We start from the raw sequence: 12044 nt of genomic DNA on the forward strand, positions 1-12044 counted from the left end.
CCATGCCGGGTCATCCCTCACACAACTAGGCCTCAACGCAGCCAACTACTCAGGGCACTCCTGTCGCATTGGAGCCACGTCCACGGCCTCCAGTGCCAACATCCTCACTCATGTCATCAGGGGATTGGGGCGCTCGGAGTCATCCGCTTACGCGCAATACATTCCCAATCCAACACAAGAGTCAAGAGTGGCTTTCCAAAACATGTCGGGTTAAGCCATTGATACATCAATTGGTTACAATAAACTGGTTATTTCCATTTTTGCCCTCTTCTTTCTCAGGCTGTCATGGTCTTACCTCCTTGCTGTTCCCTTCGTTTGACATGTGCTGGCGGCCATCTTGGTTTCTGGGTTTTCTTGTAGCCTCCCACCCTGCGGCTCCTCCTTCCCACTGGGAGGAGCTGGATGCCTAGCTCACATATATAGGAGGACTGTGGCTTCAGTTCCTTGCTTGGTCCTCCTGTGTTCACATGCTTCCAAGACTGCTGCTGCTTCTGGTTCCTGATCCTGGCCTCGTCTGACTACCCCGTTGGTTCCTGATTCCGGCTTCGTCTGACTACCCCGTTGGTTCCTGATTCCGGCTTCGTCTGACTACCCCGTTGGTTCCTGTTCCTGGCTTCGTCTGACTACCCTTCTGGTTCCTGACCTCCGTCTCCGCAAGACCCTGCTTCGGTTTAGCCATCCGTTCGGACTTTGCTTACGGCTTGCTCTTCAATAAAACCTTCTTATTTTCCACTTATCTCTTGTGGTACGTCTGGTTCATGGTTCCGTGACATTAGGACCAAGCCATGAATTCTGACGGTACAGGGCCACCCTCGCTACCTACGCTGGTTGCCAGACTTGATCAGCAGGATCACCTGTTGGGTCGGTTCGCTGTGGCGTTGCAAACCCTGCTTGAACGCACGGCTCATTTAGCTTCCGTTGCCGATGGGTCGGTTGTCGCTCCTGGGCCCGCTCCTACTGCCGCTCCGGTTGTTGCGCCAGAGTCTACCCTGACACCTGTTGCTGCGCCTGTGGTGTTTCAGGGTATGCCCGGTTCTGCCCCCCTTCCACAGCGCTTTGGGGGAGAGCCAACTCAGTGCCGAGGTTTCCTTAACCAGGTGGGCATTTACTTCGAGTTGCTGCCACATGCCTTTCCTACTGAGAGATCAAGGGTGGGCTTCTTGATCTCGCTGCTCTCGGACAAGGCCTTGGCCTGGGCCAGCCCTTTATGGGAGAACAACAATCCGGTGGTTGCCGAGTTTTCCGGTTTTGTTGCTTCTCTTCGGAAGGTATTCGATGTGCCGGCTCGTGCTGCCTCTGCTGCGAAGCTCCTTATGTCCATCAGACAGGGTTCACGATCCGTAGCTGAATACGCCATTGAGTTTCGTACCCTGGCAGCAGAGGTGGGCTGGAATAATGAGGCTCTGGTCGCTGCTTTCTCTCATGGTCTCTCGGATGCCTTGAAGGATGAGGTTGCAGCTAAGGACCTACCAGTGGAGCTCGAGTCTCTTATTTCTTTCCTGATTTTGATTGACACCAGACTCAGGGAGAGACCTTCCTTTAAGGAGAGCCTGCGGAGGTCTCCTAACAGATTGGCGCCTACGTTTGCTGTCCCACCCGTGCCTCCCTCTCCTCCCACGCCTCCTGGGGATGACTTGTCTGGGGGTGAACCCATGCAGCGGGGGTTTGCTCGCCTGTCCGAGGGGGAGAGGGTACTCCGGAGACGCGAGGGCCGATGCATGTACTGTGGTCTCGGTGGGCATTTTCGGTTGGCATGTCCGAACCGTCCGGGAGAACGCTCGCACCTGAGGTCCTGTCGGGGGCAGATCTTGGGTGGAGTCTCCTCGTCCCCGGTTTCCCGTGTTGACAAACCACTGATCACGGTTGTCCTCTCCTGGGTCGGGGGCTCGGTGACGACCCAGGCGTTGGTGGACTCTGGTGCTGGTGGTTTGTTCATTGATAGAGTGTTCGTTGCCGCCAATTCCATTCCTCTGCAGCCTCGAGGTTCCCCACTGGCTCTTGAGGCGATAGACGGCAGACCCCTTCTGCCGCCACACGTGACTCATGAGACCCTTCCAGTGGGGATAGCCATTGGTGCCGTTCACAGAGAGTCGGTCTGTCTCCAGGTTATTTCGTCTCCACACTACTCGGTGGTCTTGGGGTACCCCTGGCTCCAGAAGCATAATCCGACTTTCGATTGGAGATCGGTCGAGATCCTCTCGTGGTCACCGCAGTGTGGGGCTAGTTGCATCCATGGGCCTGTCAAGTTGCTGTGTACTTCCTCGGACTCTCTGTTGCCTCCTGAATACGAAGAGTACCGGGATGTATTCGATAAGGTGCGCGCGGTTGCCCTACCTCCGCACCGCCCATACGATTGTGCCATAGAGTTACAATCCGGTGCCGTTCCTCCTCGTGGCAAAGTCTATCCACTGTCGGTAGCGGAGAATGAGGCCATGGAGGAGTACGTGAGGGAGGCGCTTTCACGCGGACACATTCGCAAATCCTCGTCCCCGGCAGGGGCTGGATTTTTCTTTGTGAAAAAGAAGGGCGGCGAGTTGAGGCCTTGCATCGATTACAGGGGTCTCAATCGCATCACTATCAAGAACGCTTACCCGATACCCTTGATTTCCGAGCTGTTCGATCGCCTCAAAGGGGCCACGGTCTTTACCAAACTCGACCTGAGGGCGGCATATAACCTGGTAAGGATCAAGGCGGGCGATGAGTGGAAGACCGCGTTTAACACCAGGACCGGTCATTATGAATCCTTGGTTATGCCCTTTGGGTTGTGCAATGCGCCCGCAGTCTTCCAGGAATTCATCAACGATGTTTTCCGTGACCTGTTGCAGCAGTGTGTGGTGGTCTATTTGGATGACATCTTGGTATATTCTGCATCCATGGAGGCCCACATTCTGGATGTCAGACGAGTGTTGCAATGCTTACGAGAGAACAAGCTGTTTGGTAAGCTTGAGAAATGCGAATTTCACCGATCCCAGGTAACCTTCTTAGGTTACATCATTTCCGCTGAGGGGTTCTCCATGGATCCTGAGAAGGTTTCGGCTGTCTTACAGTGGCCCCAGCCCAGTGGGCTTCGTGCCCTGCAGCGCTTTTTGGGCTTCGCCAATTATTATCGGAAGTTCATCAGGGACTTTTCCATGCTAGCCAAGCCTCTCACGGATCTGACCAGGAAGGGCAGTAATCCTCAGGTCTGGCCGCTCGAGGCCATCCGAGCTTTTGAGGCTCTAAAGTCCGCCTTTGTGTCGGCTCCGATTCTGTCGCATCCCAACCCTGGGTTGCCTTTTGTCCTCGAGGTGGACGCGTCTGAGACGGGAGTAGGCGCCCTCCTGTCTCAGCGTAGAACACCAGAGGGTCCTCTGCTTCCTTGTGGGTTTTACTCCCGGAAACTGTCTTCCGCGGAGTGCAACTATCAGATTGGCGACAGGGAGTTATTGGCCATCGTGCAGGCCCTTAAAGAATGGAGGCACTTGCTCGAGGGCTCGGTGGTTCCGGTTCTCATCCTGACGGACCACAAGAATCTGACCTACCTCTCTGAGGCCAAGAGATTGACACCACGTCAGGCCAGATGGGCTCTGTTCTTGTCACGTTTTAATTACGTGGTCTCCTACCTACCCGGCTCCAAGAACATCAGAGCGGATGCCTTATCACGGCAGTACTCCGAGCTGTCCGGGGAGGAGTCGATTCCGACTACGGTCATACCCCCGAATCAGATCCTGGCCGCTATTCGCACCAGCCTGACTTCTCCTCTGGGTGAGCAGATTTTGGCAGCTCAATCTGGTGCTCCCTCTGGGAGACCCAACGGCAGATGTTTTGTGCCTGAGGAGTTGCGCACTCGGTTGTTGCGAACCTACCATAACTCCAAGGCCGCGGGGCACCCTGGAAAGAATCAGCTGTCCTGGGCGGTTTCACGTCTGTTCTGGTGGCCTTCTCTGCGTTCCGACATCGCCGCATATGTAGCGGCATGCTCCGTTTGTGCCCAGAGTAAGTCCCCTCGGCACCTTCCGTTGGGCCTTTTGCAACCCATAGCCACCGGGGAGCGTCCATGGTCACACCTGGGGATGGATTTCATTGTGGACCTCCCTGCATCCCGAGGCCATACGGTCATTCTCATGATTGTGGATCGGTTTTCCAAAATGTGCCACTGTGTTCCTCTCAAGAAGTTACCCTCTGCACAAGAGTTGGCCTCGATTTTTGCCAGGGAGGTCTTCCGGTTGCACGGTTTGCCCAAGGAGATTGTGTCGGATCGGGGGAGTCAGTTTGTGTCCAGGTTCTGGCGCGCCTTTTGCTCCCAGTTGGGGATTCATCTCTCTTTCTCCTCGGCCTACCACCCTCAGTCCAATGGGGCCGCAGAACGATCCAATCAGGCCTTGGAGCAATTCCTTCGTTGCTATGTCTCCGATCACCAAGACAATTGGGTTGACCTCCTGCCTTGGGCTGAGTTTGCCAGGAACACGGCGGTGAACTCTTCCTCTGGGACGTCTCCCTTCATGGCCAATTATGGGTTCCAACCTGCCGTGTTACCGGAGGTATTCTCTCCCCAGGATATTCCGGCTGTGGAGGATCACCTTTCCGTCCTACGTGCTTCTTGGGTACAGATCCAGAGGTCCCTTGAGGTCTCTGCGCAGCGCCAGAAACTCCAGGCTGATCGCAGACGAGCGCCCGCTCCTTCCTACCAGGTCGGAGACCGCGTATGGTTGTCCACCCGCAACCTCAACCTTCGAGTGCCCACTCCCAAGCTGGCGCCTCGCTTTGTTGGTCCCTTCCGAGTGCTTCGCAGGGTAAACCCGGTAGCCTATGCCCTTGCGCTTCCTCCTGGCATGCGGATCTCCAACGTGTTTCATGTCTCCCTGTTGAAGCCACTGGTGTGTAATCGTTTCACTTCCTCGATTCCTCGGCCTCGTCCGGTCCAAGTGGGCAATCGTGAGGAGTATGAGGTGAGCAATATCCTGGACTCACGCCTGGTCCGCGGCCGGGTGCAGTTTTTGGTCCATTGGCGTGGTTATGGTCCAGAGGAGCGTTCCTGGGTTCCCTCCGCAGATGTCCATGCTCCTGTCTTGCTCCGAGCCTTCCACGCACGCTTCCCTCAGAAACCGTTCCTTACTCCGCGGAGGAGGGGCCCTTGAGGGGGAGGTACTGTCATGGTCTTACCTCCTTGCTGTTCCCTTCGTTTGACATGTGCTGGCGGCCATCTTGGTTTCTGGGTTTTCTTGTAGCCTCCCACCCTGCGGCTCCTCCTTCCCACTGGGAGGAGCTGGATGCCTAGCTCACATATATAGGAGGACTGTGGCTTCAGTTCCTTGCTTGGTCCTCCTGTGTTCACATGCTTCCAAGACTGCTGCTGCTTCTGGTTCCTGATCCTGGCCTCGTCTGACTACCCCGTTGGTTCCTGATTCCGGCTTCGTCTGACTACCCCGTTGGTTCCTGATTCCGGCTTCGTCTGACTACCCCGTTGGTTCCTGTTCCTGGCTTCGTCTGACTACCCTTCTGGTTCCTGACCTCCGTCTCCGCAAGACCCTGCTTCGGTTTAGCCATCCGTTCGGACTTTGCTTACGGCTTGCTCTTCAATAAAACCTTCTTATTTTCCACTTATCTCTTGTGGTACGTCTGGTTCATGGTTCCGTGACACAGGCCTACCTCATCCTCGGTTTCGGCACACCACAACCGACTGCACTCATTCCCTGTTTTCCCAGGGCTCTTCACTGTACTACCGTAAGCCCCTTACACAAGTATTAAGGCAGATTGCCTGGATTTGTGGGAGGGGCTGAGGTCCGCCTCCAGCCTATTTAGGGCACTCCCCTTACCTGGCTCCTGCATCATTGAGGTCTGAGCTTTTGACCCTCCCACCACTCCACTCATTTACAACTCATTTCTTCCATATCTTTTTCCTTGGGTAGGCCCTCTTCTTTCTCAGGCCTACCTCATCCTCGGTTTCGGCACACCACAACCGACTGCACTCATTCCCTGTTTTCCCAGGGCTCTTCACTGTACTACCGTAAGCCCCTTACACAAATAAATTTATATGTGTGTATTTCATAAATATTTTTGATAAATGCTTCAATACATGGCAGCTGCGTTATCTATGTGATTTGTGGTTCAAAAGGAAAGAAAAGAATACAGAGATAGGAGCCGCACATCTAAAAAAGTATCAAATTTATTATAGCAACAGACACGACAAAGAATGAATTAAAATCATTGTATACAATAAATCAAGAGGCCCCCCTGAGGAAGCCAGCAGAGCCTGTCGATACGCGTTGGGCTTTTTTCCTGACCACCACGCATACCCCCACTATGCCACCTTCTATGATAAGTATTACAATTTTTCTATTTTCTTGTTGATGGATTCCATGCACTTTAAATTGTTACATATTCATCCATGTGGGGGCATGTTCATGGTTTTGTGGTGAGTCAGGGCGGCATGTGCGCATGGTTGGTTCACATGGCCTTGATTTATTGTATACAATGAATTTAATTCATTCTTTGTCGTGTCTGTTGCTATAATAAATGTGATACTTTTTTAGATGTGCGGCTCCTATCTCGGTATTCTTTTCTTTCCTTTTGAACTATATTGTGTATTATACAGGTCCTTCTCAAAAAATTAGCATATTGTGATAAAGTTCATTATTTTCTATAATGTACTGATAAACATTAGACTTTCATATATTTTAGATTCATTACACACCAACTGAAGTAGTTCAAGCCTTTTATTGTTTTAATATTGATGATTTTGGCATACAGCTCATGAAAACCCAAAATTCCTATCTAAAAAAATTAGCATATCATGAAAAGGTTCTCTAAACGAGCTATTAACCTAATCATCTGAATCAACTAATTAACTCTAAACACCTGCAAAAGATTCCTGAGGCTTTTAAAAACTCCCAGCCTGGTTCATTACTCAAAACCGCAATCATGGGTAAGACTGCCGACCTGACTGCTGTCCAGAAGGCCATCATTGACACCCTCAAGCAAGAGGGTAAGACACAGAAAGAAATTTCTGAACGAATAGGCTGTTCCCAGAGTGCTGTATCAAGGCACCTCAGTGGGAAGTCTGTGGGAAGGAAAAAGTGTGGCAGAAAACCGCTGCACAACGAGAAGAGGTGACCGGACCCTGAGGAAGATTGTGGAGAAGGACCGATTCCAGACCTTGGGGGACCTGCGGAAGCAGTGGACTGAGTCTGGAGTAGAAACATCCAGAGCCACCGTGTACAGGCGTGTGCAGGAAATGGGCTACAGGTGCCGCATTCCCCAGGTCAAGCCACTTTTGAACCAGAAACAGCGGCAGAAGCGCCTGACCTGGGCTACAGAGAAGCAGCACTGGACTGTTGCATGTCATTCGGAAATCAAGGTGCCAGAGTCTGGAGGAAGACTGGGGAGAGGGAAATGCCAAAATGCCTGAAGTCCAGTGTCAAGTACCCACAGTCAGTGATGGTCTGGGGTGCCATGTCAGCTGCTGGTGTTGGTCCACTGTGTTTTATCAAGGGCAGGGTCAATGCAGCTAGCTATCAGGAGATTTTGGAGCACTTCATGCTTCCATCTGCTGAAAAGCTTTATGGAGATGAAGATTTCATTTTTCAGCACGACCTGGCACCTGCTCACAGTGCCAAAACCACTGGTAAATGGTTTACTGACCATGGTATTACTGTGTTCAATTGGCCTGCCAACTCTCCTGACCTGAACCCCATAGAGAATCTGTGGGATATTGGGAAGAGAAAGTTGAGAGACGCAAGACCCAACACTCTGGATGAGCTTAAGGCCGCTATCGAAGCATCCTGGGCCTCCATAACACCTCAGCAGTGCCACAGGCCGATTGCCTCCATGCCACGCCGCATTGAAGCAGTCATTTCTGCAAAAGGATTCCCGACCAAGTATTGAGTGCATAACTGAACATAATTATTTGAAGGTTGACTTTTTTTGCATTAAAAACACTTTTCTTTTATTGGTCGGATGAAATATGCTAATTTTTTGAGATAGGAAATTTGGGTTTTCATGAGCTGTATGCCAAAATCATCAATATTAAAACAATAAAAGGCTTGAACTACTTCAGTTGGTGTGTAATGAATCTAAAATATATGAAAGTCTAATGTTTATCAGTACATTACAGAAAATAATGAACTTTATCACAATATGCTAATTTTTTGAGAAGGACCTGTATACCGTGTTCCGGCACTCTCACCTTAATGTTGATGTGCCCCTGTTTATTGCATTATATCTATGTGATTTGTGTGCGTCTTTTATATATTATTCAAAAAATGTAGTAAAAAATAAAAATAATAATAGGAAATATTCATGAGATAAATAATGGGATCTATTATTAGAATATTCCTAATATATTCCCATATTGCTCTTATGATTTATGTTTAAGGGTACTTTCACACTAGCGTTTTTCTTTTCCGGCACAGAGTTCCGTCACAGGGGCTCTATACCGGAAAAGAACTGATCAGGCATATCCCCATGCATTCTGAATGGAGAGTAATCCGTTCAGGATGCATCAGGATGTCTTCAGTTCAGTCTTTTTGACTGTTCAGGACGGAGATAATACCGCAGCATGCTACGGTTTTATCTCCGGCCAAAAAAACGGAACACTTGCCTGAATGCCGGTTGTGGCATTTTTTTCTGTAGGAATGTATTAGTGCCGGATCCGGCATTAAAAATACCGCAATGCTGGATCCGTCCTTCTGGTCTGCGCATGCTCAGACCTTTAAAAATGTAAAAAAAAAAAATAGAAACTGGTCATACGGACAAATGGATCAGTTCTTGCAATGCATTTGTAAAACGGATCCGCACCCGTCTACAAATGCTGTCATAGGCATGCAGATTGCCTGATCCGGCAGGCAGCGACGGATTACTGCCACAATTATTGCCACAAGTGAGAAAGTAGTCTTAGAAGTGCGTACAGTAGTGGATAGGGATGGGGGCCCTCCAAGGAGAGATGATCGAGGTGCTGATAAACAGCCAGACACTCGATGTCCCGTCCTTAAAGGGTTATTAGTGCTTGTTTGAACTCCGTTAGCTCTGTATGTTTGAGTTTGCATTTTAATTACCCGAATACCTGTGTATTTATTTTTTACAAATTCAGTTATGTTTTACATGACACAGCCTGCCATCTGACTACCCGCGTCCTCCGGCATCTGCTGTGCACATCTGAGTCAATCTCACTGAGGGTCTCATGGGCTTTGCACAGAGAGACTGACTGTAGATGAGTCCAAATTTGAGATCTTTGGTTCCAACCACCGTGTCTTTGTGTGACGCAGAAAAGGTGAACGGATGGACTCTACATGCCTGGTTCCCACCTGTGAAGCATGGAGGAGGAGGTGTGATGGTGTGGGGGTGCTTTGCTGGGGACACTGTTGGGGATTTATTCAAAATTGAAAGCATACTGAACCAGCATGGCTACCACAGCATCTTGCAGCGGCATGCTATTCCATCCGGTTTGCGTTTAGTTGGACCAGCATTTATTTTTCAACAGGACAATGACCCCCAACACACCTCCAGGCTGTTTAAGGGCAATTTCACCATGAAGGAGAGTGATGGGGTGCTGCGCCAGATGACCTGGCCTCCACAGTCACCGGACCTGAACCCAAATGAGATGGTTTGGGGTGAGCTGGACCGCAGAGTGAATTTGTAAAAAATAAATACACAGGTATTCGGGTAATTAAAATGCAAACTCAAACATACAGAGCTAACGGAGTTCAAACAAGCACTAGGACTTGGGGAGGTAGAGTACAGGTCATGTGACGTAACGGCCGACCAAAACTGCAGCCTATAATTCTGCAATGAAGCCCTACCCCTTCCCTCCTGTAGTTTACAAATGGGGGAACTGTAAAAACATTCTGGAGTGCCCCTTTATATATATATATATGTGTGAATGTTGGAAATGTGGCAATTGGTTTTGAAATGGTATTCATCTGTCCTCCACACCATATTGTTGTCTGTTACTGGAATGGGTTACTGGAAAAAATTGCTGTGTCCTTTTATTCTTTTTTTTAGGCTTTTTGGATGGATTATTTTGGTGGTAATTATCATCATTTTACAGCTTACTGGAAATGCTGGTAAGGGTCCATTCACACGTCCGTGAATGTGTCCGCATGCGTTCTGCAAGTTGCGGAACGGGTGCGGACCCATTCGTTCTCTATGGGGCAGGAATGGATGTGGACAGCACACAGTGTGCTGTCCGCATCCGCATTTCGGGAGCGCGCCCCTGATGTTCTGGTCCGCGGCTCCGGAAAAAAATAGAACATGTCCTATTCTTGTCCGCAATTGAAGACATGAAAAGGGAGTTCTATGAGGGTGCCGGCCGGGTGTATTGCAGATCCGCAATGCACTATAGATGTGTGAATGGACCCTAATGAGTACTAATAATCTATATCATTCATTAGGGTTTTCCAATTTGTCTGTAAAAATGTTGGCTGTCTGTCTTTTTGGGAAATGTTGTCAAGAAAAAAAGAAAAATTTGGGTTGGCAACCCTGGTTTGATGTCCCTGGTGGTCAAAGGTGTGGTGTCCAGAGTCTAGTGTGCGCAACTGAGTAGTGCAGAGTGGTGTACCATGTCATGGTCAAGGGGCCGCACACTAAAAACCAACCCCTTTATATACTTCCTGCTGCTGCCGAAAAGAAAGGACAGGTCTGTGGTAAATGACAGCACGGACCATGCACACATCCGTATTTTTTGTGTGACCATTCCACAAATGATAGAACATGTCCTGTTCTGATTCGCATTGTGGACTAGAACAGCCATATCTGTTGATGGAAGTGAGAAAAATGCTGAGTGCAGACCTGTAGCTGTCTTTCCGCACAGGCAAGTGATCAGGTTTGTCCTCATTGCCACAGGTCACACGCAATGACAAAAACTGTTGTAGTTTTGTGGCCTACAGAAGAGGACAACACTAAGGAGTTCAGGTGGCCTTGTGTCCCTGAGTGCTCACCGACCGTATGTATTTTGTGGTCCGCAAAACAAGGATCCAAATAAAATGACATCCGTTTTTTTGTGGATCCATTGTAACAATGCCTGTACTTGTCCATAAAATGGTCAAGAATAGGACATGTTCTATTTTTTTTGCGGAACGGACTTGCGGACATACAGATATGGAATTTCTGTTTTTTGTGGCCCTATTGAAATGAATGGTTCTGCGTACGGGCCGCAAAGAAAACGGAACAGACACGTGCAAAAAATACATTCGTATCACTGCCACAACGAGCCAGATATCAGACTTCCCAGATTCAAGCAGGGCCAGAGCAGGCCTATTAGAAGTACAGCTGACACGCACCTGAGCAGTCCAGTGCAGGAACTCTTAGGCCTCTTTCACACTACCGTTTTTTGTTTTGTTTTGCGGGGCGTTTTTTGCGTTCCGTATACGGTCCGTATACAGTCCGTATACGGACCCATTCATTTCAATGGATCCCGCAAAAAAAAAAACTGAATGTACTCCGTATGCATTCAGTTTCCGTATCTCCGTTCTGTGCAAAGATAGAACTTGTCCTATATTTGGCCGCAAATCACGTTCCGTGGCTCTATTAAAGTCAATGGGTCCACAAAAAAAACAAACAGAATGCATACGGAAATGCATCTGTATGTCTTCCGTATCCGTTCCGTTTTTTGCGAAACTCTATTGAAAATGTTATGCCCAGCCCAATTTGTTCTATGTAATTACTGTATACTGTATATGCCATACGGAAAAACAGAACCGAAACGGAAACAAAAAAACAGAACAAAGGATCCGTGAAAAATGGACTGCAAAACACTGAAATAGCCATACGGTAGTCTGAAAGAGGCTTAAAGGGGTTATCCTAGAAAAGATAATGATGACCTTTCCTCAGGATAGGAGATCATTATCACATTGGCGGAGGACAGAGTCCCAGCACCCCCGCCTATCAGCTGTTTGCGGTGCTCATCGGAGCTCTGGTGAGCGTTGTAGCCTTCCAGCAACTTACCAAGCACAGACCCATACAGTGTATAGAGGCTGTGCTTGGTATTGCAGCTCGGCCCCATTGACTTCAATGGGGCAGAGCTGCAACTAGACTATGTGATGACACATGGTACAGTGATGTCACATGGC

The sequence above is a fragment of the Bufo gargarizans genome, chromosome 2 (assembly GCF_014858855.1).
Source record: "Bufo gargarizans isolate SCDJY-AF-19 chromosome 2, ASM1485885v1, whole genome shotgun sequence".
In the NCBI taxonomy this organism is placed as follows: domain Eukaryota; kingdom Metazoa; phylum Chordata; class Amphibia; order Anura; family Bufonidae; genus Bufo; species Bufo gargarizans.